Source organism: Stenella coeruleoalba (assembly GCF_951394435.1).
Source record: "Stenella coeruleoalba genome assembly, chromosome: 2".
Lineage (NCBI taxonomy): Eukaryota > Metazoa > Chordata > Mammalia > Artiodactyla > Delphinidae > Stenella > Stenella coeruleoalba.
Genome location: NC_137147.1, coordinates 159,825,689 through 159,851,792, shown reverse-complemented (window position 1 = coordinate 159,851,792; position 26,104 = coordinate 159,825,689). Strand labels below are relative to the sequence as shown.

The 26,104-nt window shown below is 37.8% G+C and overlaps 1 long non-coding RNA gene across 2 annotated transcripts in view; it reads left to right on the top strand.

The window, feature by feature from the left end:
- LOC307182458 overlaps window positions 1-26,104 on the top strand; it is a 694,844-nt gene that overhangs the window by 591,061 nt on the left and 77,679 nt on the right. The window contains exon 6 of one of the 2 annotated variants that reach the window (XR_013827175.1): window positions 13,490-13,555. The exons of the other annotated variant lie outside the window; for it this stretch is intronic. This is a non-coding gene — a long non-coding RNA (uncharacterized lncRNA). The remainder of the gene's footprint in view (window positions 1-13,489; window positions 13,556-26,104) is intronic. 2 annotated transcript variants of the gene reach the window in all.

Below are 26,104 nucleotides of genomic sequence, written 5' to 3'. Positions count from 1 at the left end.
CCGAAACTTCAACCAAAAAAGAAAAACAATTGATGAATTTGATTTCATCCCATTAAAAACCACTGCTCTTTAAAAGACACTGTTCAGAGAATAACAAGATAAGCCACCAACTGGGAGAAAATATTTACAAATTGTATCTGATTGAACACTTGCATGCAGTACATGTAAAGAATTGCCAAAACTCAACAAAACCCCAATAAATAATGGGCACCAATTTTGAACAGACATTTTTCCAAAGAAAATGTATGGATGGCAAAAAGAAACGTGAAAATGTGCTCAAAATTATTAGCCACTAGGAAAATGAAAATATAAAATGCAGTGATATAGTTGTACAGACTTTTATAATGGCTAAAAATGAAAAGCTGTCCGACAAAGCAGGGTTTGACGATCTCGTGGAGGACTGGAGTTCTCATACACTGTGGTAGGAAAATAAAATGGTTCAGCCACTATGCAAAACAGTTTGACAGTTTACTAAAAAGATAAGCATACATCTATCATATGATCCAGCCATTCCACTGCTAGGTATTTACCCAAGGAAATCAAAACATATGCCCACACGAAGACTAGTACACAAATGTTCATAACCGTTTTATGTGTAATGACCCCAAACTGGAAACCACTCAAATGTTCATCAACTGGTAAATGTATAAATAAATTGTGGTTCTTCCATATAATGGCATACTATGAAGAAATAAAAAGGGTAGACTACTGATTCACACAACAAACAGTATGCATGCATTTCAGAATAATTATACTGAGCCAAAGAAGCCAGAAAAGAGAGCATACGAACTGTATTACTCCATTTACATAAACATTTTAGAAAATACTACTAATCTATAGGGACAGAAATTATATCATCAGTTGTCAGGGGATGGAGAGAAAGTGGTGAGGAGGAATTACAAAAGGGCATGAGAAAACTTTTGGGAGTGATGGATCTGTTTACTCTCTTAACTATGGTGATGGTTTCGTGGGTAAATAAACTTACTGAATTGGATATTTTAAATGTGCAGTTTATTATTGCCAAGTATCTTTAAGTCAAGCTGTTAATTTTTAAAATATATTTTAAGATAACAAATTATAAGACTTAAAAAAATAATTTATGTAAACTTGACTATGCATTGAGAATTGTTTGAGTCTGTTACGGATTTAGTTCGGAAAAATTAGCTCCTGAGCTTAGTGCCATCTGGAAAACTTTTTTTAATACTCTTTGAAGAGCTTTTTAATACATTGTGTGGGGTTACAAAAGAAAAAAGCAATCACTGATTTCAGATATTTCAGTACATGTATATCAACACAAGCTCTCATGCAAACAAGCACAGTTTAGAGAAAGACACTATCAATTAATCTAATCGCCATTTGAAAACAGTGTAATGTTCTTTTGTTAGAACATATTATAATTGATTTGTTAAAGTTTGAATGTTCTAACATTTAAATAAAGAGAGATAGAGTATACCAGCATTTTTCTCTTTGTATCTCTTTCTTCTTAGGTGACATCCATATATTTTTAGAAGTATGACGTGATGGTCTTTTGATTTGTCAACTTGACTGTGCTATTGTCCCTAGTTAATAAATCAAAAGCTAATCTGGGTGTTACCGTGAAGGAATTTTGTAAATGCAATTAAAGTTTATGATCAGTTGGCTTTAAGCGAGGCAGATCATCCCAGATAACCTGGGTGGCCCTGGTGAAATCCGCTGGAAGCCATAGAGCTATGCCGAGGCTTCCTGAAGAATGATTGTACCTGTGGATGGTGGCTTCAGCCCATGCCTGGAGTCCCTGCCCATCCCTCCCCACTGCCTGCCCTGTGGAGTTTGGACTTGCCTAGCGAACCTCCACAATGGCATAGAACAATTCCTTGCAAAAAATCTTTTCTTAAGAAGAAAAACAGTTTTAAAAAATTAATATTTTAAAAATATTATTTAAAAAATAATATAAAATGTACCATTTTGAAGTGTACAGTTCAGTGGCATTAAGCACATTCACAGTGTTGAGCAGCCATCACAACCATCCCTCTCCAGACGTTTCTCATCATCTCAAGCAGAATCTCTGTACGCATTAGACAATAACTCCCCATTTCCCCCTGCACCAACCCCTGCTAACCTCTGTTTTACCCTCTGCCTCTATGAATTTGACTCTTCTAAGTATTGCATAGAAGTGTAAACATACAGTATTTGTTCTTCAGTGTCTGGCTTATTTTATTTAGCATACTGTAATAAATCCCTTAACATATGTCTCCTGGTTCTGCTTCTTTGATTGAACCCTAATGGATAGAGATAGATGTAGATCTAGAATAGATCTAGAATAGATCTATATCTATATGTAGAATACCCCAAAATAAACTAATTCATTCAAAACACAACTTTCCTTGACCAGCCCATCTGGTAACATTCTTTCTAGGCAGAATCAATGGCTCCCTCTTTGCCTCTCCATGTTCCTTAGACATATTCTGTTATAGTAGCTGTTGGTTTGCAAATCCTTCTTCCCCATTTGATTGTGAGCCTTTTAATCTTATTCATCCTTACTCTCCCAGCACCTAAAAAATTCCTGTTGAGAATTAATTCATTAATTAATGCAAATCTATGTATAAAAATAAGTGACTCAGCACATCAGTATCTTCTCTCTCACAGGGGATTTGACTTTTATTTTTTGCAAAGACAACTATAGTTGAATACAAGCTCCAAGTGAATCGTTTGTCTCTCTGTACCAATGATAATCTATATTTAAAAAGATCACTCGAAATTCAAATCAGCTATGCTACTTGGCTACAGTTACTTAACAATTCTGAGCTGAAGTACATAGTGTTCTCAAAACACCTGTGTTAGCATTCACTCCAAAAATACACACACCACCACACATTGCCAAGGACTTGCTACAACATAAACTTTAGAACATTCCTGTACCGATTCCAGGGCACTATGTAATTCTTACTTTGCTAATGGTAAACTTTACCTTTGAACTTTGACACAACAATGCAATCTGAAGTCTTCAAACACATTTAGACAGTAGTTGTGAAAACTGGGAATGGCCCAGAGGCATTTTGTACCACCAAATAAACATGCTTCTTATTGGACTCTGTATCTAACCTTTGGGGGATGGTAAATAAGACACGCAGGGGAGACATGACGTTTGAGCCAAACAGCAACTTCAGTTGCTGGAGCTGTGACTGTCCATTGGGAACTGTTTGTGCTCCTTAGTCTAATCCCAGTTGAAATATTCCAGCTCATTTATTGATTTAAACTAGAAAACCTTCGACTCAGGGCATAGGTGATCTTACTTGTCAAGTTAATGTCTGGAGAATACTAGGAGGAGAATTTTATTTGTAATGAATTTGCTTTTCTACGCTTCTTTTTAAAAACTAATAATGAGGAAAATCTTAGTCTTTATTGCATGGCCCGCATGACATTGAAAAATAAAACCGTGCTGATGTGAACCTTGTATACTATATTTCCATTTCCCTTTCACTCAGGCCCCATTCTTCATGTGTGTGTGTATGTGTGTGTGTGTGTGTGTGTGTGTGTGTGTGTTATTGTTGTGCTTGTTTGCTGAACTGAGGCACTTCCACAAATCCTCTAAGTAGATAGCCACATGGAAATCAATAGGAATTTTCTATATTGTATTTTGAAAAGTAAAAGTCCAGCAGAGTATATTTCTTACAGGGCTTACCTAAGAAAAGTTGGTCAGATCTCTTTGTCATCAATGTCACAGCTGAAAATCTTTACATTACTGTAATTGGCCTACCAGGTCTTAACAGAAAAGAATATCCAAAGAGTAGTAAGTACCGAGTGTCACAAAAGGACATCCACATAGATTGTTATGTTTTATAATTAAAGTTTGCTCTGTTGTCTTTCAAAATAGTTTACAAGTTTATTTATTTAACACATTATTTTAAAATGCTGTCATTTTCACCTGTTCCTATCAGGGTAATGACAGTTGTCCCACTGAGACCCACCTGGTTTCTATGCTTTATTTATTTTTCATCTTAGAAAATCTGCAAATAACTCAGATTAATGGTTTTTTGGGGGGGGTGTGTGTGTGTGTGCAAAACAATGAGGATTTATTTTTGTTAACGTCAGGAAATGACTCATTGAGATCTACAGTTTAAAGTTGATGAAGTTATAAATGATGAAGTCCCTATTTTCCCAAGTGCTATGTAATTCTTATAATTTCCAGGAAGGATAATTGTGCATCCTGAGTACCCAATGTATTTGTTCTGATTTATGAGGTGGAAATGTAAACTCATTGCTTTTACTTGAAAGGGTGTGCATTGACAGCTTGGCAGTGTTTGAACTGAGAAAACTTAAAACTGTCCAGGGACCACACCAGCCAACCCACCAAGAATGCAGGACAAATGGGCATCATCGTAACGAGTGCTAATTATTAGTGGACAGGATCATTATGTTCACTGGTGAATTAAAGAAAGAGAATGGTAAGATCTCTGGCCTCTGGCTTTATCAGTTCAAGTCAGAAAGCCATACATCAGAAGTCGAGGGTGCTTTCAAATATTTCACGAACCGAGAACGACTTTGGAGCACAGAGTAAATTGACTTGATACCAAATTCCTATCTGTACCCTTCTATTTAAATAGGTCTCACTGTGATAGCAATGACAACAAATATCAACAATTTGCCCTTTCCGATATCATTTCTTTTTATTTTTTATATTTCCCTTCTTTGGTCTTTCGCCCCTTTGCCCAAGCAATTCTGCAGTGCACGTGTACTCTTTCTTAGCTCTTTATCACACAGTCATTGTGATAAACACACAGCGAGTATCTCCCGTGGACGTAACACTTTACTGAACACTGCAGACACATAACTCAAAATAGAGAGGATTTCACCCTTGACTCCTAGGAACTCAGCTTATAACTAAAGACTCCAGATAAAAATCATTAATAAGAGCTGAAGCAACAGGATATATTCCAAACACAGATCGGTTCCTCCCAGGCTAACAGGGGCCTTGTGGTCAAATGATAGACAAATAACTGTAGGAACTTTAAGTGGGGAGAGAAAGTACCCTACGATTTGATAAGTTGTTATCCTGCTGCACTCATTTTATAAGAGACATTGAACTTGATTCTGTAAAATATGCACTAAGAAAAGCCCTCCACAAGTTTACCAACCAATTGCTTGCCTAAATTTCCAACTGCTTGATAAATCCTCGGTAACTAGGTATCACAGGTATTTCTGTGGGTCAGTGAAAAGTGTACGGAACACAGAGAAGGTATACAATAAGGTATACTGGATGAAAATTGAATAACCATGTTCTTTTCCAATCATTTCACCTGTCATAAGTTTGGCATAGTCGTCTCTACTGGAAAACATGTGCACATGCATACACACACACACACACACACACTCACACACACATACATACACACACATGCAATGTCCACAGATGTATTTAAAATAAATTGCATATGTTTGAAGAAGGTAAAGGAATTGGGTGTTTATAATGTGGATCATATGTGGCACATATATACCATGGAATATTACTCAGCCATAAAAAGAAACGAAATTGAGTTATTTGTAGTGAGGTGGATGGACCTAGAGTCTGTCATACAGAGTGAAGTAAGTCAGAAAGAGAAAAACAAATACCGTATGCTAACACATATATATGGAATGTAAGAAAAAAAAAAAAAGGTCATGAGGAACCTAGGGGTAAGACGGGAATAAAGACACAGACCTACTAGAGAATGGACTTGAGGATATGGGGAGGGGGAAGGGTAAGTTGGGACAAAGTGAGAGAGTGACATGGACATATATATACTACCAAACATAAAATAGATAGCTAGTGGGAAGCAGCCGCACAGCACAGGGAAACCGCTCGTTGGTTTGTGACCACCTGGAGGGGTGGGATGGGGGGGTGGGAGGGAGGGAGGCGCAAGAGGGAAGAGATATGGGAACACGTGTGTATGTATAACTGATTTACCTTGTTGTAAAGCAGAAATTAGCGCACCATTGTAAAGCAATTATACTCCAATAAAGATGTTAAAAAAATAAAAATAAAAAATATATATAATGTGGATCGTATATAATTCAGTTGGAGAAGATCCTGTGGAAAATATGAGTTGTGAGCGATAGTTTACAGTGATGGATTGACCAGTCTTCTAGAGAGGATGAGGGAAACGGTTCCAGGTACTACTTCATCTCCTTCTTTATCAGTGGAGTTTTTCAATCATCCTAATCTAGCAGAACATTTCTCCTAGGCTACTGAGATATATTTGCAGGAAACAGCTTTCCCCTCACTTAAAGAAATAGGTTTAACTCCTTCATTCCTAGAATGCTATAATTCAGGAAAAAAGTGAGTTTTCCATAAGGTACTTAAAGGAGGAAAAAGAGATGAATCTATGTGGAAAATTAGATGAAGGAGTAGAAAATTGCATCTGCCATATAAGTCCAACTACATATAGATTATTCCTCCATGAAAAACTGGAAATTTCGTTTAAAAAAGGTACTTGCAAAGTCAGCAGCAGTTCTTAACAATGTCTTTCCTGCTGCTGACATCATATTTTTTCACCCCATAATAAGGGATAATTTGGACCCATTCTCCTTTTCATTTAAAGCGGTCCCTTTCCGTATTTGCATTTCTCCCACTGCTCTTCCCACATGAGAGGTGATTGCATTACTTGTGGAATATGATGAATCACTTCAACAAGAAATACGTGGCATCTGGTGAAGGCTCTTTCTAGCATATAAATTAAGCTTGAATGGCAGCTTGGTCAAAAATTTCCTTTGAAACTGGTCCCTGTGTGGCAGGTAGAATCAAGCATTATCATTTTATCAGCAGGAGGTTTTTCCAAGCTAGCTGATGCCTCTAACCTTTATTAGAGAGAAGTGGGTCACCCCCCTCCCTGAAAATAATTGATGAGATGAAAAGAGAGATCTGGGTGAGGAAACTGGAGAGATGTATTTAATAACTAGGCTGAGATGAGAATTGTTAAAAGAAAAGGAAACACTGGTAACACTGAATGATACTGCAAAAAAGATACCTATGGCTACAAAATAATATCCCAAGGAAGTAGCAAGATAAAGCAGCGTAACCATTCAATCAATTGAGGCAGACTAGCAAATATTTTCCCAACTAAAAAAAAAAAAAATCCCCAGTGGAATAAAGAGAGGCTAGACAAAAGATATTTTTCATCTCTAGTTTGTGATTGTTTTCTGAATTGGAAGGTTTCTTTTTCCCTTAAATCTGTCTCTTAAATCTGGGAAAGGTAGAACCAAAATTATCAAGTTTTAACTTTCTGAAATCCCTTCACTTTGTTTACCTTATGATTTTTAAACATTTTATTTGTGGAAATAATAATTACTCTTCCATCAGGAAATTCAATGTATTTCATAGAAAAGCCAGCAAAGGAACAAAAACATCAAACAAGGGAAGATTCTCCGACATTCCACATGATGGCAGAAGATCTTTTCCTTATTAAGTAGTCAAAGCTTGCAGTTTTGTATTATTCTATTAAATATAGCAAGATAAGCAATCTCCCATATTCTCTAAGCCATTTTAGAGTAATTTGTTCTCAGGACAAACCAGAAGGGATGATGTGTTTTCTTGTGTGAAAAACAAACAACGTCGGGGGAAAAGAAATACCAAAGCCACCTTCCTCAAGTCTTCCTAAATAATGTTGAGATTACAAAAAGTGCCTTTCAAAATCACACTTAAAATGGGATCTTTTTAGACTACATTCCCCAAATGTCAATGATCATTTTTTTATTGTTTATGTTGTTAATCACAGGAGACAAATCCTGTAAATGCACTTACGGAACAGGCTGCTTTGTACAATCCCCTTTGCCGATGGAGAGCTTCTTAGAGCTGAAGCTTTTTTCAGAAAATCTTTCTCTGATTTGCAGCATGGCTCTTGTCCACTCAGAACCTTAGAAAAGCACTGGGTCTCTTGCCCCACAACTAGATTTCTAGGCAGAACTAATCCAACAATGCGGTCAGCCCTGGAAGATAGTGATATTTCCTGTCTCATGGTGAGAATTTAGAAAACATGGGCTATAAAACTGAATTTCTCTACAATTTATAAATACAGCACCCCCTCTTATGCCTTTTGGCTATCTAGTTTATTGTCTCTTCACTTTGTCTTTTGTTTGTTTTTTGTGACAATGATGGTAGAATGGGGAAATGCACTCTAGTTTCACTAGCCCTCTACCTTCCTCAACTTCTTAAATTCAAGTTATGGTCTGTTCTCATATTTGTGCTAATAAAGGGAAGCAATGTCTCCTATACAAAGTACAGATTATTACAAAAGTAATGTGCACAATGTAACTTATCTACCTAAGTATGATATTCACAAAATATTAACTGAGCAAAGCTTAGCAGGGCAATGGTTTACACTAATGCCTTCATTTAACTATGAGAAGAAACCAGCCAGGGAAAATAATAATACCTTCCATTTTTAAATTGCCTTTAGAGTGCTTACAATGGATTCGTACATCAACTATAGCATTTGATTTTCAAATATAACCTTATGTTATAGCTGTACTTGTCAATTTATACATTTTGTAACTGAGACGTTAACTTCTTCCTAAGATCATAGAGCTAGTATTTGAAAGGAGGGGAACTGAAATCAGAATTCTAGCTCCTATTTCCACTATATCAGTTGAAGAGCATAAAAATCATAACTATAGATAGTAACATATGTAACTGATGATTTTAGTTTTATAAAAACATTTGGTCAAGTTTATTTTCAGGGAACTTTACACTGGGGATCAAGGGTCCCACAGTCAACTTGCTCCCTTGTGGCAATGTTACTTTCAGGATATGTTTATTACCTAGATTGAGGAGATGGTGACACAAATATGTACATGTGTCCAAACTCATCAGATTTTATACATCAATTAGGGGCTTAATAAAGCTGGGTGAAAAAAAACTTTGAAACTTATGATTTTTTCAAATAATTTCGTTGAAATAATAGAAAATTTTTGAAAATAGAGATGAATTAAAACATTGAAATAAAAAGACCATACTTAGTTTGTGATGTGAGCACAGTCAAGATGCATAAGTATTCAGAGTTTCTCTCTGCTGGAATATTTGTTTGACACCATAGATGCGTCAATCTCACTGAAATGTCAATCTTAGTGTCAATCTCATTGAAACAACATGAAGCCAATCTTGGTGGGCCCACCAGTAACTGCTCAGGGGCCCTAAATGGTTGCAGAGGTGACCATTTCCAACACTTCACTATGAAAACGAATTGATGGTATGATCTTACCTTCAACGCATGTGATAGGTAAAAAGCTCCGGAAAAAAAAAAAAAGTCACTACTCAGTGATTATATGGGAACAAAGCTATGAATTCTTATAAGTGATTATTTCCTAGCAGAAAACATCAGGTTATTTGGCTCAGCTACTGTGCTAATCTATCAATACTTTAACACTGTTTTAATAAAGTGCTAGCATAACGAATTATACAAGGCAGCATAATTAATATTAAGGTCAACAGACCTGAGTAATATTGAGATTTCAAAAAGGATACCTTTCCCATGTATTCCTAAAAGCAGTATAGATGCCAGTAGAGGATAATCCCACTTACTATTTATGTGTTCACACATAAAAAGGAAAGTTCAGGATTGATACAGGTAATTTGAGCAAGCCATACCTGCCCAAATACTTTTTGATATTATTAACTAAGTCCCTGCCTTTGGTGTTTCTTATATTCTCCTAGACTTTTAAAACTAGAGGTCCTTAAAGACCATTCAACTACCATTCCAACTAGGATTTTCTATTGAGGAAAATATAACCGGAATCACTGAGACTTGCTCAGGCAGAACCGAGGCTAGAACCCCACTTTTCTGACCACTATCAAATTGTTTTATCACCAGGTTATTTCACATACATTTCCAAGTTTATAACCTTGGGATTGTTTGTCAAGATACCATAGTGACATACTAGATTTCATAGAATTCAGAAAAGTTTATGGCCATTCAAGAAGTTATTGCCAAAACCAAACCTAACCAAACCAAACCAAAACACGATTATAACACTGGTTTCTGTCTGCAATATTAAGACTTGAATAAACCTTCCAGACTTGGGGGTAGTGTAGGAAAATAGAAGGCAAGTAAGAAGATGGGAAACAGAGCATATTGAAGTTTTTCTTCAATCCACTGGTTGATGAGAAAAATTGTATGCATAGAAACATGGGAGATGGTTTCTCCATCACTATCTCTGAGGTTATAGAATTTAGCATAAGATTGGATGACTTTGCACCTTTAGTGGGAGGTTTTTTAGTTGGGTGGTAAAGAGATCTCAAGGAAATCTTTAAGGGTCATGTCTCAGAGCTGCAAATCTGTCCAACAATCCTGCATAGATGTCCCATTTTACAGATGAGGAAAGTGAGTCAGAAAGTATCATGGCCACTTAGGTAGTTGGGATTTAGTGATTAATTCCATGACATTTTGTGTTCTGTTTACTAAACCAACATCAATGTAAGATTGCCCCTCTGATGGTATCCCATGGGTTTTATCTCAAGTATAATGTCATAAACATTTTAAATAACTTTGAGTTAATTATGTATTTCCTTAATTAAAATCAGAGATCTGTACTAATACCCTGATAAATTATAAAATGTTCCTTGTACTTGTCATCTTTCCCTTTTTCTTCCACACCATTTAGATGTTGCTTTGTCACATGAATTTATCATTAGCATACAGAGTGCAGATGGGGGACCCTACAATCCTGTGATAATTTAAATTGAGCAGTTTGGGGTTTTTTTCTAGCCCCACTAGTTTTCTTGAGGCCTGTCAACTAAAACTACATGTTCCAGACATTTTGTGGTTTGATGCATGAAAGTAATAACAGGTTTAACTTTTTAAATTAATTCTCTAAATAAATATGATAGTTTGACATCCAGATTTTCCTTAACAATAAAGAAGACAGTTATTACTTAATTTTAAGCAATTTTAAACAGTGTTTCCAATAGAAGTTATTTATTTTTCCAGAACACTAGTAAATTTTAAACAGCCTTTGATTTACAAAACTTCCATGCTTCGTTTTGTGTGTCTGCATAAATCAAAGTGCAACTGTATCTTTCTTGACAATTATCACTTTAAAAAGTTTTTTTAAGCTTAGACTGTGGTTCCAAATTTGAATTGATGTTCCATTGCATTCTCTCTGTTGGCATATAGATCCTTTTAATGTAGTTTAAGAGAGAGTGATTGAGCACCTCAATGCGAGAGGAGAAGAGAGAAGAGGAGAGGAGAGCAGGGTAGGGGAGAGGAGAAGGGAGAAGAGAAAAATTTTAAGACACGGGATTTTGCAATGTACTTGGTATGTTGCTCCTAAACAAGAAATTTGTCAATATTTTGACATTTTATTTCAAACTACAAGAAGCAGAAGCTATTATCAACATTGGAGTAGCAACCTTTTTAAACAGCATTTTGAAATATATTTTTCCATGCCATACATCTAAACTAAACTCTTGTGCATGATTATAAAGTTAATGATTCTCATAGACCCACAGGGCCTTGACCTGAAAAGGATCTTGAAAGTATGCAGAGCTCCTGGCTTTTGGCAAAGAAGGTGATCATTATATCCATATTAAAGATAACGCACTGAGGAATCATGTGTGTAAGGGGTTTTTACAGTGTCCCGGAATAACTCTGTACCATCTGCGACTTGGTTTATATGAATAAAGAGGTGTTCATGTCAACAAACTATTACTTTTAGTAGAAGTCTATAGAGAGGTATATCTTCATCATGAAAGGGGCATCTGATTTAACTCTCTTGATTTGTGAATTGAATTCTTATATGTTAAATAGCACGGCCCAAATTACAGGAATAAGAAATAAAGCCAAGGTCTCTTGATTCCCACCTGGGTGCCTTCTCCTTTACTCCACATATAAATTTGAAATGGGCAGTGATGGATGGCTTTGATGTTTTTTGAGTTCTGTGTCTGAATATAGTTATTTCTTTCTGATTTCTGCAGCATAGATTGCCCATTCCATTCCTGAACCACCCATTTTTCCTTAGTTAGCTTTTGATGGCTTTTATAGCTTTGTCCCATCGTTCAATGTGAGTCTTTTGGTCTGAGAACAGGGTATTAAGTCAACTTGAATTACCCACAGTGACTGACATAATACTTTGTTCATAAAAATGCTTAAAATGGATTTCATTGATTAGGAAATTGATAAAAAGTCATTACATATGATACTGAATTTAGAATAAGATATTCAGTTCTCAAAATATTTAGATTTAGTACCCTTTTAAAAATGCTAACATGACATTAAGGAATTAAATACAAATCAAAAATGATTTTGCTTAACAAAGTCATTTGTAAAAAAAAAAAAATTCTCTCCTGTGCCTTAAACTATTTCCCATATAATGTTTTTTGTTTTTTTTTTCTTACTGTACGCGGGCCTCTCACTGTTGTGGCCTCTCCCGTTGCAGACCGGGGCATGAACCCGTGTCCCCTGTATCGGCAGGTGGACTCTCAACCACTGCACCACCAGGGAAGCCCACCCATATAATTTCTTGATAAATATTTTTGATTAACATTTATCTTCACAAAAGGAAACAACGGATTGCATGAGAAAATAAATGATATAAAGTAAAATACTTGCTATGTAGAACGCTCAGAGAATAATCTTTCAGCACAATAGTTCTCCTAAATAATAGTTTGCCCCTTATAAGCAACATTTAAGAAAATAATTTTAATTAAAATATTTTAAAATACATCAAGCATTTCTTGATATTATAAAACAGAAGACTTCTAAATGGAATTTAACATTCTCACTAAAAGCCCCAGAAGACTTCATTCTTAGTGACTGTTTCTGGTTTTTTTGATTATTTCCCTTCCCTTTAACTAAGACGTCAGCTATCACTTGCTGCTGTCAGTGTAACTACCCTTAGAAGTATATTTCCTCTCTTTAAGTTCTTGATGCAGGTGGTCTGCCAGGTTTGTTAGAATTGAGCTCAAATTATGTATAAACACGCTCTGGAACCCGAGTCCTTTAAGTAGTAAATGAATTTTAATTCTTGGACTTTATGAGTTGGATTTGGCTTCTCAGTGACCAGTTTTAACTAAATTTGTCCTTCTTCTCTGTGTCCTAGATATATAAGAGATTGATGAATTATCAACGTTTAGGATAGCTGAACTGTAAATCTATCAGATCCCCGATATTACAAATTTTACCTGCCTGATAAAATATTTGTTTCTACTATGTTATAAAAGGCACTCTGTATGTTGTATTCTGATACTGGTTATATTATATTAGTTCGGGGGTCCCCAACCCCCGAGCTGCAGACCACCGGTACTGGTCCGTGGCCTGTTGGGAGCCGGGCCGCACAGCAGGAGGTGAGTGCTGGCAGGCAAGCCAGCGAAACTTCACCTGCCGCCCCCATCGCTCTCATTACTGCCTGAACCATCCCCCCCACCCCGCCCCGTCCGTGTAAAAATTGTCTTCCACAGAACCAGGCCCTGGTGCCGAAGAGGTTGGGGTCCGCTGTATTAGTTAATAGAGACTTACTAATATTGATCTTTACTCCTTCTCAGGTGTTGAGTGTGTCTTCTCATGGGTCTTGGCTGATTGCAAGTAATGCCAGCAGCTCAGCAGCCTAGGTATGCGTCACCTTTACAAAACTGTCCCATCCGTGCTGTCCAATTCTGACAACACGCTTTTCCTCACCTCTCCCAAACTCTCCAACTTCTCAATTTTCTTCATCCAATAAACTCTCCCTTCTTATTTTGCTACAAGTTGGTAGGATTGCTACTGTCTAAACTTTTCCTCAACTCTGCTCTTATACGGTAGGTCCATGAAGGGCTGATGGAATAGGTTTTTTGTTTGTTCGTTTGTTTGGAGGAATTATAGATTCATAGTCAATGTGTTTATATATGATGCATGGTGTGGATCAAAGTCACCATTTTTTTTTTTTTTTTGCACATGGATATCCAATTTTTCCAGTACCTTTTATAGAAAGAGTATTTTTTCTTCACTGGATTGACCTTACATCGTTGTCAAAAATCAGTTGTCCCTATATGGATAAGTTTATTTTTTGGCTGTCTACTCTGTTCCATGATCTAGTAGTCTGTCAAAATATCAGAATGGTGGTAGTCAGTTTTTAATGAATATAACAGTGTCCCTTAAGCTCAAAGCAGTGATTCTCTTTTCACACAGGTAATCCTAACAAACTTGTTTTGAAGTGCTGCCTTTAATTACTGGCCCCAGGGTCTGGATTTTTTAAAGTTGTTTATATATTAAGTGCTTATGTTTGCTGAGACTCAGGGCTCCCCTCAAAAAGCACCATGAACCTCCTTCCTATCCAATTCTTTAGACGCAAGTATGGAAACATGTGTTGAGAGAAGGAAATATGGAAATTTTAGCTTCAGGTAAATGCTTCTTTTTTTTAATTCCTTCAAAGTTCAGCAGGAGATAAAGATGGGTATTCAAGTGAAGTTGAGGAGCTGGAAGGACATTTGAGATAACATTGTTTAACATGGAGCAGACCATGGCTAAATGTGAGGGTCCCAAATAATGTTTAAAGATGTGTTGGCTTTGGAAAATCATTTGCAATGAAGCTCTGAACACGATATTTTCTAAAGAAAAGCCAATTAGATTCCATACATAATATTTTATGAATATTAACATGTGTATATATTACAATTAATTGCATATATATTAATTCAGCATGCATTAGCATCTATACTTAGTCACTCTCAAATTTGGTTAATTCAGGAATTATTAGATACAAAGAAAATCTAGAAAAATTACATTCAACGTTGAATATAAATTCAAAATTTATGTAACAAATAATATTTATGTTACAAAATTTATGTAACCAAAAATACATAGTTACTTCTTCTACCCAAATTATAGGTCTTGTCTTCTACTTTATTAAACTATTTTCTATTAAACTCTTTTCTATTCTATTTCTATTAAAGAATTTCTATTAAAACTTCTAGATGTCTTGGGAAAAACACTATTCAAATACTTTGAATAGACCAAATAAAATGAGCATACAATATCAGACCATACAATATTAGTAAAGTAACGATATAGTGGAATAATACTCTTTACAATGACAGCCCTGGGGACCAGGATCCTTAAGTGACTTACCAAAAGATACATTTAGCTAATAAATTGCTGGGGCTGATAGTTACACATCCACCCCACTTTTCTCACCCTTCCAAGTAGCGGTTAAAACCAATGTGTTAAAAGGCCTGTACTTAACAGTTAGGATTGCGAAGATTGATGAGAATCTTATCTCCACCCTCAAGAAGTTTAGCAGGAGATAAAAGGCGATGTACACATAAATATGGAGCATATATGTATGGTATTTGTGGCCTGAGAAAGGGTCGCAAATGGAACTGAGTTCAAGTAATGGGAGAAGGAAAGGAAGAAAAAGAGGAAGAGGACATGGATGGGGCAACAACCCAAAGCAAGGTCTCTTCAGATTGAGCCAATCAGTAGAGGCCCTTGAGGTAATTCTTGCAAGTGGGAATTCGAAAGCTGAGGGTAGAGAAGGAAAAGGAACAGGAAAACATGTAACGATGAGGCAAGTAAGTCAAACGGGAAGACACCACATTTCTCTCTGCCACAGTCCTCCACGCACACACCCGCGCTCCCCAGAAATGTTACACTTCTGTGAAGCCCGGCTCTGCTCCCGTCGTATGACTGCAGCTGACACATGGCAGCAGGCACTTCTGCAACCAATATCTGCACCTTGAGGAAGGGCCGTCCTCGCAGGCACCGTCCCATTGCAGTCCACGTGCAACGAGAGGAAAACGAAACTTGATTGTTTTGTGATCAGCATTTGTGAGAAACAATCTTTGTGTACCATTCCAACACTGATTTTTACACTTTTCTGTAACTAAAGGTGGAGAAAGCTTTTAGTAAAAGCAATCCAGATCCCCAGCCTCATAACATGAACATTATGGCCTGGCTGTTTTCCAGTTTCTCTGTGATAGGAGACAAGCACCCTCCAATTTAATAACTAAATTCATGTTTTCCTCCTGCAGCAGCTTGTGCAATGATTGAAGTCAGAAGACCTTGGCAGCCTCTGGCACTGGCAAATAGAATGTGGCATTCTCATCATATGATTAATTAATGTTCCTGATTCAGGGAGATATAGCACCGCTTTACGTCCCTTGTGTTATTGAATAACCTCACGCGCATTGTTTCGCAGGCACTTTTTACATCAATGCAGGTAAATCCCAAGGAACCGGCCACAAAAGCCTAAGTTTCTGCTGAAGCCCTGCGTGAGTGACTTGAGGATGTGCCTGGATGGGAGAGAAAAGAAAGGAAAAGAAGGAGGAAGGAGAACCTGTGTTAGCCAATCCATCGTTTCAGAGAATCGTTTTACTTCTTGCTTGTCCATGGTTTGCAGTCTTATTTGGTGTTTTGTTAATAACCTTTTTCCTTATTCACACGTCAAGAATGATAAAAATGGGACTTCCCTGGTGGCAGTGGTTAAGAATCCACCGGCCAGTGCAGGGGACATGGGTTTGAGTCCTGGTCCGGGAAGATCCCACATGCTGCAGAGCAACTAAGTCCGTGCGCCACAACTCCTGAGCCTGCGCTCTAGAGCCAGCGAGTCACAGCTGCTGAGCCTGCGAGCCACAACTACTGAAGCCTGCGTGCCTAGAGCCCGCGCTTCACAACAAGAAAAGCCACTGAAATGAGAAGCCCATGCACCGCAACCAAGAGTAACCACTGCTCGCCACAACTAGAGAAAGCCCACTTGCAGCAAGGAAGACCCAACACAGCCCAAAAAAGAAAAAGGTAAAAATAAACATCCCAGCAGACAGTCAAGAAACCTGCCTATGTGATCCTTGGAAGTTATACCAATTGGCCCCTCTATCAACGGTTTCAAACCATAAAGCTATTCTCCAGGGTCCAGCGAGTATAAATAGGATGCTTTGGAGAAACCATCGAGGAGATGTTATGAAACCAAGTGTATTCATCTCTCATTTCTAGCGTATTCTGGACCCAATAAGAAAGAGCGACACTGTGTCGTCTAACAAGTTGTCTGAAGTACTGCAAAACAAACAAAAAGGACAAATTTATGCCATACTTGCTACTTGGCTTTTCTTCTTAAAGTTGAGTATTGAAGTATTATAGTTGCACCTTCCCTCCCAAAAGGAGCAAATGTCTTTCTCACCGTTAACTGAAGTAATGAGCTATTCAGTTAGAAAATGATCACATCTTTTGAGAAATCTATTCTCTGTATCATTAGAGACTTGGGACTTTATCCCTTCAGACTACTTTTGGGACTTCTAGGCATCAGAGAAGTGCTCCGGAGAAGTCTCAGTCCCCAGTGAAGAGCTCATCAGACCTAGGAAACAGCCTTATCATGTTGCATGATTTCCCGGGTGAAAGGTTAGTAGAGAAAGAAAGTCAAGGAGAACGACAAATTGTGCCACAAACAGAAACTGAAAAAAAAAAAAAGTCCAGAGAATTGCCAGGAAATAGTAACCAACATGTGTAGTGTTAGAGAAAGAAAATGCATTTGTTTATTTTTAAACCACTTTCCCACTCTGCCTTCAATATAATACCCATCATAGAATCACTTTAAGTTTGCTTTTTTACCAAATTGAGATGCTTTCAAATGGAAAAAAATACCTATATGTGGGTAATATAAAAGAAATAGATACTGACAACTCTTGAATAATTCAAGAATCTGCTGAAAAGATTTTGAGAATTCTACTTTCACAAAACCCCAACACTGAGATCCTTAATGTTGCTTACTAGTTAAACTCCTAGAGTACTGATGAGGATTATTGAATTGAGCTAAGGTAATTGGTAACAGTCATGGAAAGGAAAAATAATTCTGGGTAAAAGAAAATGACAGTCTCAGTGTTTCTCCTTCATTTTGTAGTTAAGTTATGCCTAGTAAAAGCACAGACTCTCGTAACCACATGGGCATTACTGAAATATTATGTTTCTCAATCCTCCAATGTACTTTGCTTTTTATTTCTATTTTCTTCTAATCCCCAAATATTTTTGTTTGCCTTTCTCTCTAGAGTTTAGTACATTTCTGTATCCTCTAAAATCTCTAATGCATTTTTAACACTCAGTAAATTTTAATTAAATATAGAAGTAAAAATACATTCCAGAAATTAGTATTTATTTTCTACTATCTTAAAAAATTTACATGCCAGTAAATGACAGTCAAAACTGAAAATTCTGACAGCATTGACTAGTGCTGGCTCAGGAAATACAAGTTCGCTAAAATTTGAACCCAAAATTGCTATGTGGCATGGACAGAATTTTCACTATTCTTGACTCACTTTCTCCCTATTAAAAGAAGTAATTCTTCCTTCACAGGAAAGCCAAAAAGGCAAACATGATGCTAGATAAGTTTTGTTTTTTTCTGAGAGAAATAAGACATTCTCAAAATTCAAGGCATCATCATTATTCATGCTCCTGACATCTATTATGATAGTAGAAGATATTATATTTAAACTTTTCTTCTGTTTTCCCCAAAAAGGCATTTAAACTAAGATTATAGCCTATCAAATAATTATTATCAAAAAAAGGTGAGAAAAGAAAAGAATTATGACCCAGGAAGCAGGACATAAGTAGTGAGTCTAAATACGAATTTGTGATACCACTGCTTATTTTTCTTCTCTAGAAACATGCGTCCAGTTTTAAATATACAATGTCGGTATTAGCAAAGTACATTAAATCATCACGTAGCTTATTATGGATCCAAAGTGGTTCTGAAAATAAACTTGCGTTAAGCAGAATCAGTCATATTGGTAGTATGGAAATTTGGGTTCAGTTATAGTTCCCTGTCAACCAAAAAGTTCAGTGTTCACTGAGAAAATAATAAAAAATAAAAACCCACTGGGGAAAATTCTGCTTCCTTTAGTATGCAGAAAGCACATACTGGAAGTAGCTTCACCTGCCAGTTGTGATTAATTTGCTATTTCTTACAACGTCTCACTTTGATTATTAATGATAATGATTTGATTTATGAGTTCTGTCCACTGAATATTCTCAATTTCCAAAGATGTACCCTTTTGGAAAAAAAAAAAAGGAGAGGAAATAAAAAGCTGTTGGGGAGATAAGGACTCAGGTAACGCAACGTGGCATCATTTACCTCTAGACTGTGGTTCAAATCTCTCTCCCCACGTTTTCTTAAGGTGTACAGGGAAATCTAAAGGCCAGGGCAGAGATATTGTATACAATGAGTGAGAGAGGAATATCACGATCGCATCTCTGTTCTGAGGTTTTGTCTCTTTATGTGTTATGGGAATGGAGAACATTTGGGACCAGGGCTTCTGGATTTTAAGGCTTTTCTCTGTGCAGAATTATAACATGTAAACCCTGCGACATGAATTGCATATTAACATTTTGTCATTCATGCATATATTAAGAAGCTGAGATGTTTAAGACTGTATGAAAAGATGTTGGTTCTCAGAATAGAATTACAGAGAATTAAGGCAATTAGAACTCTGAGGAACCATACACAGCGTTGTTAGAATATCATATTTTCTACCAGCTGACCTCCTCGTTGATCACAGAAAAGAAAATTCAGTAGAAATTAATTTGGAGCTTTTCACAAATGCAAAAATAACTCAGGAATAATTGATTTTTAAAGGTTGAAAATTACAAAGGCTCTCATTTTCCTTGAGAAATATCTTCTAGGAAAATAAGTGTAAGACAGAAAAATAATGTAATCATCTTTGCCCAGATCATACCCTCCACTGGGAGTCTGAGGACCTGAAAAGATTTCAGAGTCCTCAGCACTACCTCAGTGAAGTACCCACTGGGAATTTATGAGCTTCTGGCCCCACTAAGTTTCCATAGAAAAAGTATTAGTAATAACTTATCTTATTAATAGTAGAGCTTTCCACAGGCTAGACGCCTTAGATACATAATCTCATTTAGTCCTCACAACAAGACAATGAGACAATTACTGTTATCCCCATTTACAGATGAGGAAAGTAAGGCTCAGAGAGATTAAGTGACTGCCCCAGGTCACACAGCCAGACATGGTGCCGACTGAGGCAATTGGATCCCACTGCTCTGTCGTGGCACCCTGCCTCTTCTTTATCCCTTGTAAAAGGACAGTAATGACATGGCTACAAACTCTACTTTCTAACACTACACTTTGTCATAAATGAATTCTATCTCCTGCTGACCACAGGAAAAGCCTATCCCTTAGAATGAGCTCAGAATGAGGGTGGTAGCTTTTAGCAGTTGGTGGAAAACAAAGAACAGCTGCTACTCCAGTGGCTTGCGTTGAGTCTGCTAAGGTTCCTAAATCTGAGAAAAGGATCCCTCAGTGCCTCGAACTTTTTAGAAATCTCCTCTCATTTCCATGTCTAGAAGTTCTGTACCTAGAGCCAGCTAAAGTGTTCCATTCACACATAAAAATCTGGTTTACGATGCCAGAACACTGGTTCCCCCGCCTGGGGCGCTTGTTCAAAATTCAGAGAGCTGAGACACTCTCTGAGACTCTGATTATTAAACCTGAGTTTAAGACTCCACATTGGCATTTTAAGCTCCCCTGGGTTGGGCTGAAATGAAGCAGAGAGCCTGGAAGACTATGTGGGAGCATCCCCTTAACCTCTGCTTCCTGGCTGTTTTTTACTTCTTTGAGTCTAACAGATAGAGTTTCCAAAGCTCCATCATTCTATACTCTCAAAAGGCAATCTCTTCCACTCTCTTGGTTTCAACTGCCCATGGATATGCTGGTGATTTTAAAGTTTATCTTTCCATTCTAGACCCCTTGCTCATTCGAATCTCATGACTGCATTTTCAAAATCCACATTGTTCTTCCTAAACCTCTTCTTGTTCCTATGTTGTGTTGCATTGCACCTTGATAAAGATCAGTTCTATCTCATCTTCTCCATTCAGACAATTAATGCTGTAACTCAGGTCCTTATTACCTCTTACCTGGATTACGATGACGAACTCCTCACTGGTCTCCCTAACTTCATCCTGATCACCCTCAAAACCATCCTCCTCAGTGTCACCAAGGGAACTTCACGTATCGTGTTGCTTCCTGCTTAAAATCTTTCCAAGGTTCCCAAACCTTTACGCATAAAATTTGACCCTGCCTTTTTCCCTGGCCTAATCTTATGACAATCCCATCTCACACATTATACTAAGTAATTGAATACTTGCATATAACACCCTCCATGCCTTCACTGAAGTTATTTCCTCTGCCTGGGAAGCTCTTTCAACCTCCAACCCTACTTACCCAATTACAGCGCCCTCAACAGCGTGCACCTTAAAGCAGGAAGAAACACTTTGGATTTAAAGTATCCTGAGTTGGAACCCAGTTCTGCCTTTTCTAATTGTGGGACCTTATGTAACCTACCTCACCATGTCAGGAACATGAAATATAATGTGGCTGAAATATATAGTATGACACCTATATCCTGCATAGCTGTGTGAATTTGGGCAGGACACTCATCTCTTAGTGCCTCCATTTCTATGTCTGTAATTTATTTAAGTTGAACTAGATTTAGGAATTCTCTGAACTCTCATGATGCACAGCCAGTGTTGGTTGTTCAGATTTACCCTTTCTAAAGCACTTTCATAAGCACCTACTTTGTCCCTTATGATGACCCTGTGAAGATGTTTCACAAACAGTTAATTAACTAGTTTTAGGTAACAGGGCCAAGAAGTGTGACTTAGTTCATTCACAGACCTGCAGGATTCCTAGCTCAGTACGTCTACACTCTACCACAGTGCTTGGCAGCAGGCTCATGAGTCACTGTGGAGAAGTCACATGTTGAAACAAAACAAATCAAATAATTCATTATATATGCATATATTATTCATATAAATTTATTTATTTAAAGTAACTTAAACCAAAATAGACTCACTCTGTTCTTATATCAAAGACAAGAGTGTGTTTGATGTTTCTTCTGCAGTCTTTGGTGCGTAGTAGTTACTACAGGGTTGTTCGTTAGACTCCTGTCCCAGGCAGCATTATAAACAGAACAGAGTCCTCCAGGGAACATATTGAAGGACCCCAGGGACACCCCTGTTTTAGATGTATTCTCTGAACTTACAGAGAACATACATAGGTAGGTTACCTTGGGTGGTGGGGTGTCCTTCATATCAGGTGGCCCTGACGGCCTTAGGAGATGCAGGGCGGCCGGGCAGTGCAAGAAGCCTGCAGGGAAGTTTGTCCAGCCAGGCTCCCTGGAGGTCTGGAATGAGGATCAGGACATGGTCTGACTGTACAGCTCCATCCTTCGTTACGCCTTCTCTCTCTACCTGCTTCAGAAACCCAACTACCCTCCGTCGTACACGGAAGCACTGCCCTTCAATCAGAGTTCTTGTGCCAGGCACCTCGGGGCTGAAGGCCAGATTAAAGAAGGCCACTTGGGGGCCAGAGGCCAATCCCTGGATTGATGAGGCTGCCAGGTCACCTGACTCCAGTGCACATCCAGTCACTCCAGCCACTTGAGACGAAGTTCTTAAGGGGGCTGTGTGGGTGACGAGCTCTGGGACCTTCCAAGGTTACTCTCCAATTAGAATTAGTTTGGGTTACATAGCACAGAAGACCCAGAAGAAAAATGGCTTAAAGCCCTGAATTTCCCACTTCAGACTCCTTTGGTTCCCAGCAGTAGGAGGGAGGAAGGGGTGTTCTTCAAACACGTGCTTCCCATCCACCCCTCCTTCGGGAGACATCCCTGGGTGCCCTGCATGCTTCTGCTCATGTCTCATTAGCAGAATGTCATCCTCTTGTTGCAAGGGAGGCTGAGAAGCAGCCTTTTACCAGGCTAGACTCAGGATTTGCTCACAAAGAAGCATGGATACTTCTGTAGAGAACTAGCCAGCTGTGGTACGTCAGTATAGCTCCTACTCACACCTCACACATTCATTTCCAGTTGGCTATTCAATAGTCATACAATTCAAAGTAGAATACGGAAGAAAACAACTTTAAAAACTCAAAATATTACCTTTCAGAAGTATTGAACTAAGAGAAATTCAAGCCCGAGAACCTCAACTAAATTTATCTCACTAGCTAGTTATTCCATTCACTATCTTCTGAAAAAATAGGCCACAAGATAGATAAAAAGTAAGGGACCTCCAATGGTTGACTTTCAAGTAGAGGCTCCGACAAGCAGGTTCATAACATCAGGGTGTCCAAAGCAGGCAACCCACAATTGGTCTCTGAACCCTAAAATGAAGATAATCATGTCAGTATCATTGTTTTGTTTTGTGTGTGTGTGTGAAGATCAAAGTAGATAATACCCAGAGTAGCGGTGAGCACAAAACACGTTCCTATATCTGAATCTGAAACAATGCTTAGGACCAACTCTAGACAAAATTGTGGATGAAGCCAATTTTGTCCTCAGGATCCTAATCTCACACACACCATCCTCTAGATATCTCCCTTCCTTTATCTCTTTCTTAGGTGACAAATTACAATCCCTCTGGCCGACCAGAAGTCCCTCCCAGATCTGCCCTGCCAGGGCAGCCCTGTAACTCTGGGTTTTAAACCTGCCACCATTCCCTCTTCTAGTACCAACTTTTGATCTCATGGTTTTAGCGTATTGTCAAAATACAGAAGAAGGATGGATAAATTCCCTTATGGCAAAATTGCTATTGCATATAAGACTTTTTTTCTATAGTATTTGTATTTACATTTTAACTTAAAAGAAGTCCTTTGAGCCAAAAGAGGCGTATTTTAAGGTATATTTCAAGCATCAACATACAGGGGGAATATATTCAATATGGAACCTTTCCAACATCCTTTAAAATTTCCCATATAGGTATAAAGTTTTCTTTCAATTTTATTAAGGTATAGTTAATATACAAAAATTACACATACTTAATATATACATTCTGATGAGTTTACACATTTGCATGCACTCATGATACCATCACCACAAACAAGGAAATAAACATATTCATCACCTCCAAAAGATTTTTTGCATTTCTTTGCTTTTTAAAAACATTTAAATATTACTATTTGAATTCATTTTCTTGAGCTTCAAACTGGCTAGGTATTCTTTCCTCAAGAAAAACATAAGCTTAAAAAAAAAAAGAAAAAGTAAAACATAAGCTTGATGAGAAAGGATATCAAGGGAAGGAAAAGATAAAGACTCTGGCTCCGTTTCCTTGTTAAGGTTGTACCTTCTCATTTTTACATTTCCAGATAGATGTAGCAATTTTGGCAAACTCCCAAATAATGCCAGTCAAAAGAAGACTGTCATGCTTTGTAATTTAAAAAGTATATTGCCCATACTCAAAGTTCCAGGACCTCAGTTATATCATACCCCCTATCCTGAGATCACTTTGTTTTATTTAAGAGCTCAAGCAGATAAAATTAAAAATCTCAGGTAGAAGGTTAGGGTGTTTGGGGGGCTCAACATAAGAGAACCAAGGAAGGTTCTCCCCCATCTTTCCCTTTGGATAAGGTCCCTGCCAGATTTCGTTACTATCAGTGAGGTTTCCAACAGCCATTTTAACATTACTTTTTATAAAATTAGATGAAAATATGTGTATTAGATGAATAACTTCATAAACATTTAGGTTTGTTGCAAAACTGCTAAGAATGAGGCTGACAGAACACTGTTCCTGTCTAAATGAACTTACGTGCTTTAGTAGAAAACCAGGAATTTCCTTGTTTTGCTCTTCCCGCACCTGTCACTGCCCCCGCTTAACCTCCCTGAAGGAGAATTAACACGACCTAGTCATGGGGCAGGAAGCACTGAGGACCTAGGAGCCTCCTTCATAAGTTGCTAAAAAGAAACATTTGTCACATTTTTGTTTAATTCATGAAATATCTATAGACACTAATGGGCTTTACTATATTGGAACACTAATGCAGAAGAAAACAACGTTATGGTATAAGGACAAAAATAATTGATTAATACCAGTTACCTCCAATCATAAACTGAAGTCCAAAACACAAAGCAGAGATTTTTTTCAATCTGTTGAAATGAAATCAAAGGGAATTTTTGAAAGGCAAGCTCTCACTGCTGAGCCCTGGGAACCAAGCCCTCGTTACACTTAATGGATGTTCCCTGCCAAGTTCCCCAACCCCTGGGGGTGAAAATTTCCCCTAAAAAGACCTGGAAGGAATTCAAGGCTGCCAAAGGCTTGAATAAAACTTTACTTAATGTGTATTGTACATTTTTATTACCCTGAGATGATATGTTATAATTACGTTCTTAAATCATGTGAGAAAAACTTAAACACATTATTAACAAGTGATAATATTCCCAAACCAAACTAGATTGGTGCCAGTCTCTCTAGAGAAGAAGATAGTAGGTAGTAAGCAGGCGAACAAAGTGGTAAACATGTCGGGAACGGGAACAAATATTAGCTACCCTGGTTCTATCGAAGGCACAAGACTTAAGAGAAACAACTTAGCCTCTGCTGGAGCTATATGGTAAAAGGACAGAGATCCTTTTGAACTTGCCTGAAATTATAACACGTGATTTCTGGATGTTCCATAAGTAATTAGCCAAAACAGAAATGTATGTTTCCCAGAATAAAATGAAGAGAGAAAAATATTCCACGAAGAATACTGATTTTAGCTTCTTAGAAAATAAGTTGAACCTTTAACATAGTTGAAATGGGCAGAATCAATTTCTGATGGTGTTTGGAAATAAAAGAAATGAGAGTTAATTTGAATCCTTTCCTTCACCCTGCCTGAGTTGATCCAAACTTCAATATTAGAAATCACTCTCAGAAGGAAATGCCATAAGAATTCTTACATTCAAATGCACATTATGAAGTCTTTTAAGTGAAGCAACTTTTAAAGATCGTAGAACTGGAAATAAAGCTGGTAGCCAGAAGTGTGTTGCTGCTGTCTGGATAACCCTGAACTTCTTGTAGAAGGGAGGTTGTCTCCTTTCCTGGCATCCTCCAGGCTGGTGGGACCCATGGTGCGCAAGCAAGCAGAGGCAGGTTCTCTCCAGGAGCCTCCACGGGGTGTTCTGGAAAGGGTTGGCATCCACCTGGAGTGAGGAACCATACATGGAGGCTGGCTTCCCCATTGCCTGCTTGAAGATCAAAACAGATTTTGTTTTGGCAAATGGCTTTTAGAAATCAAAGCCTCAGAGCATTTAAAAATTATCCTTTAGCAGTATATTAAGGGAGATGGACCAAGAGTCATTTTGCAGGAACTTGCGCTGTTAAATGTTGGTGGAAAGAAACTGACATGATTGATAATGCTAACTTGCTAC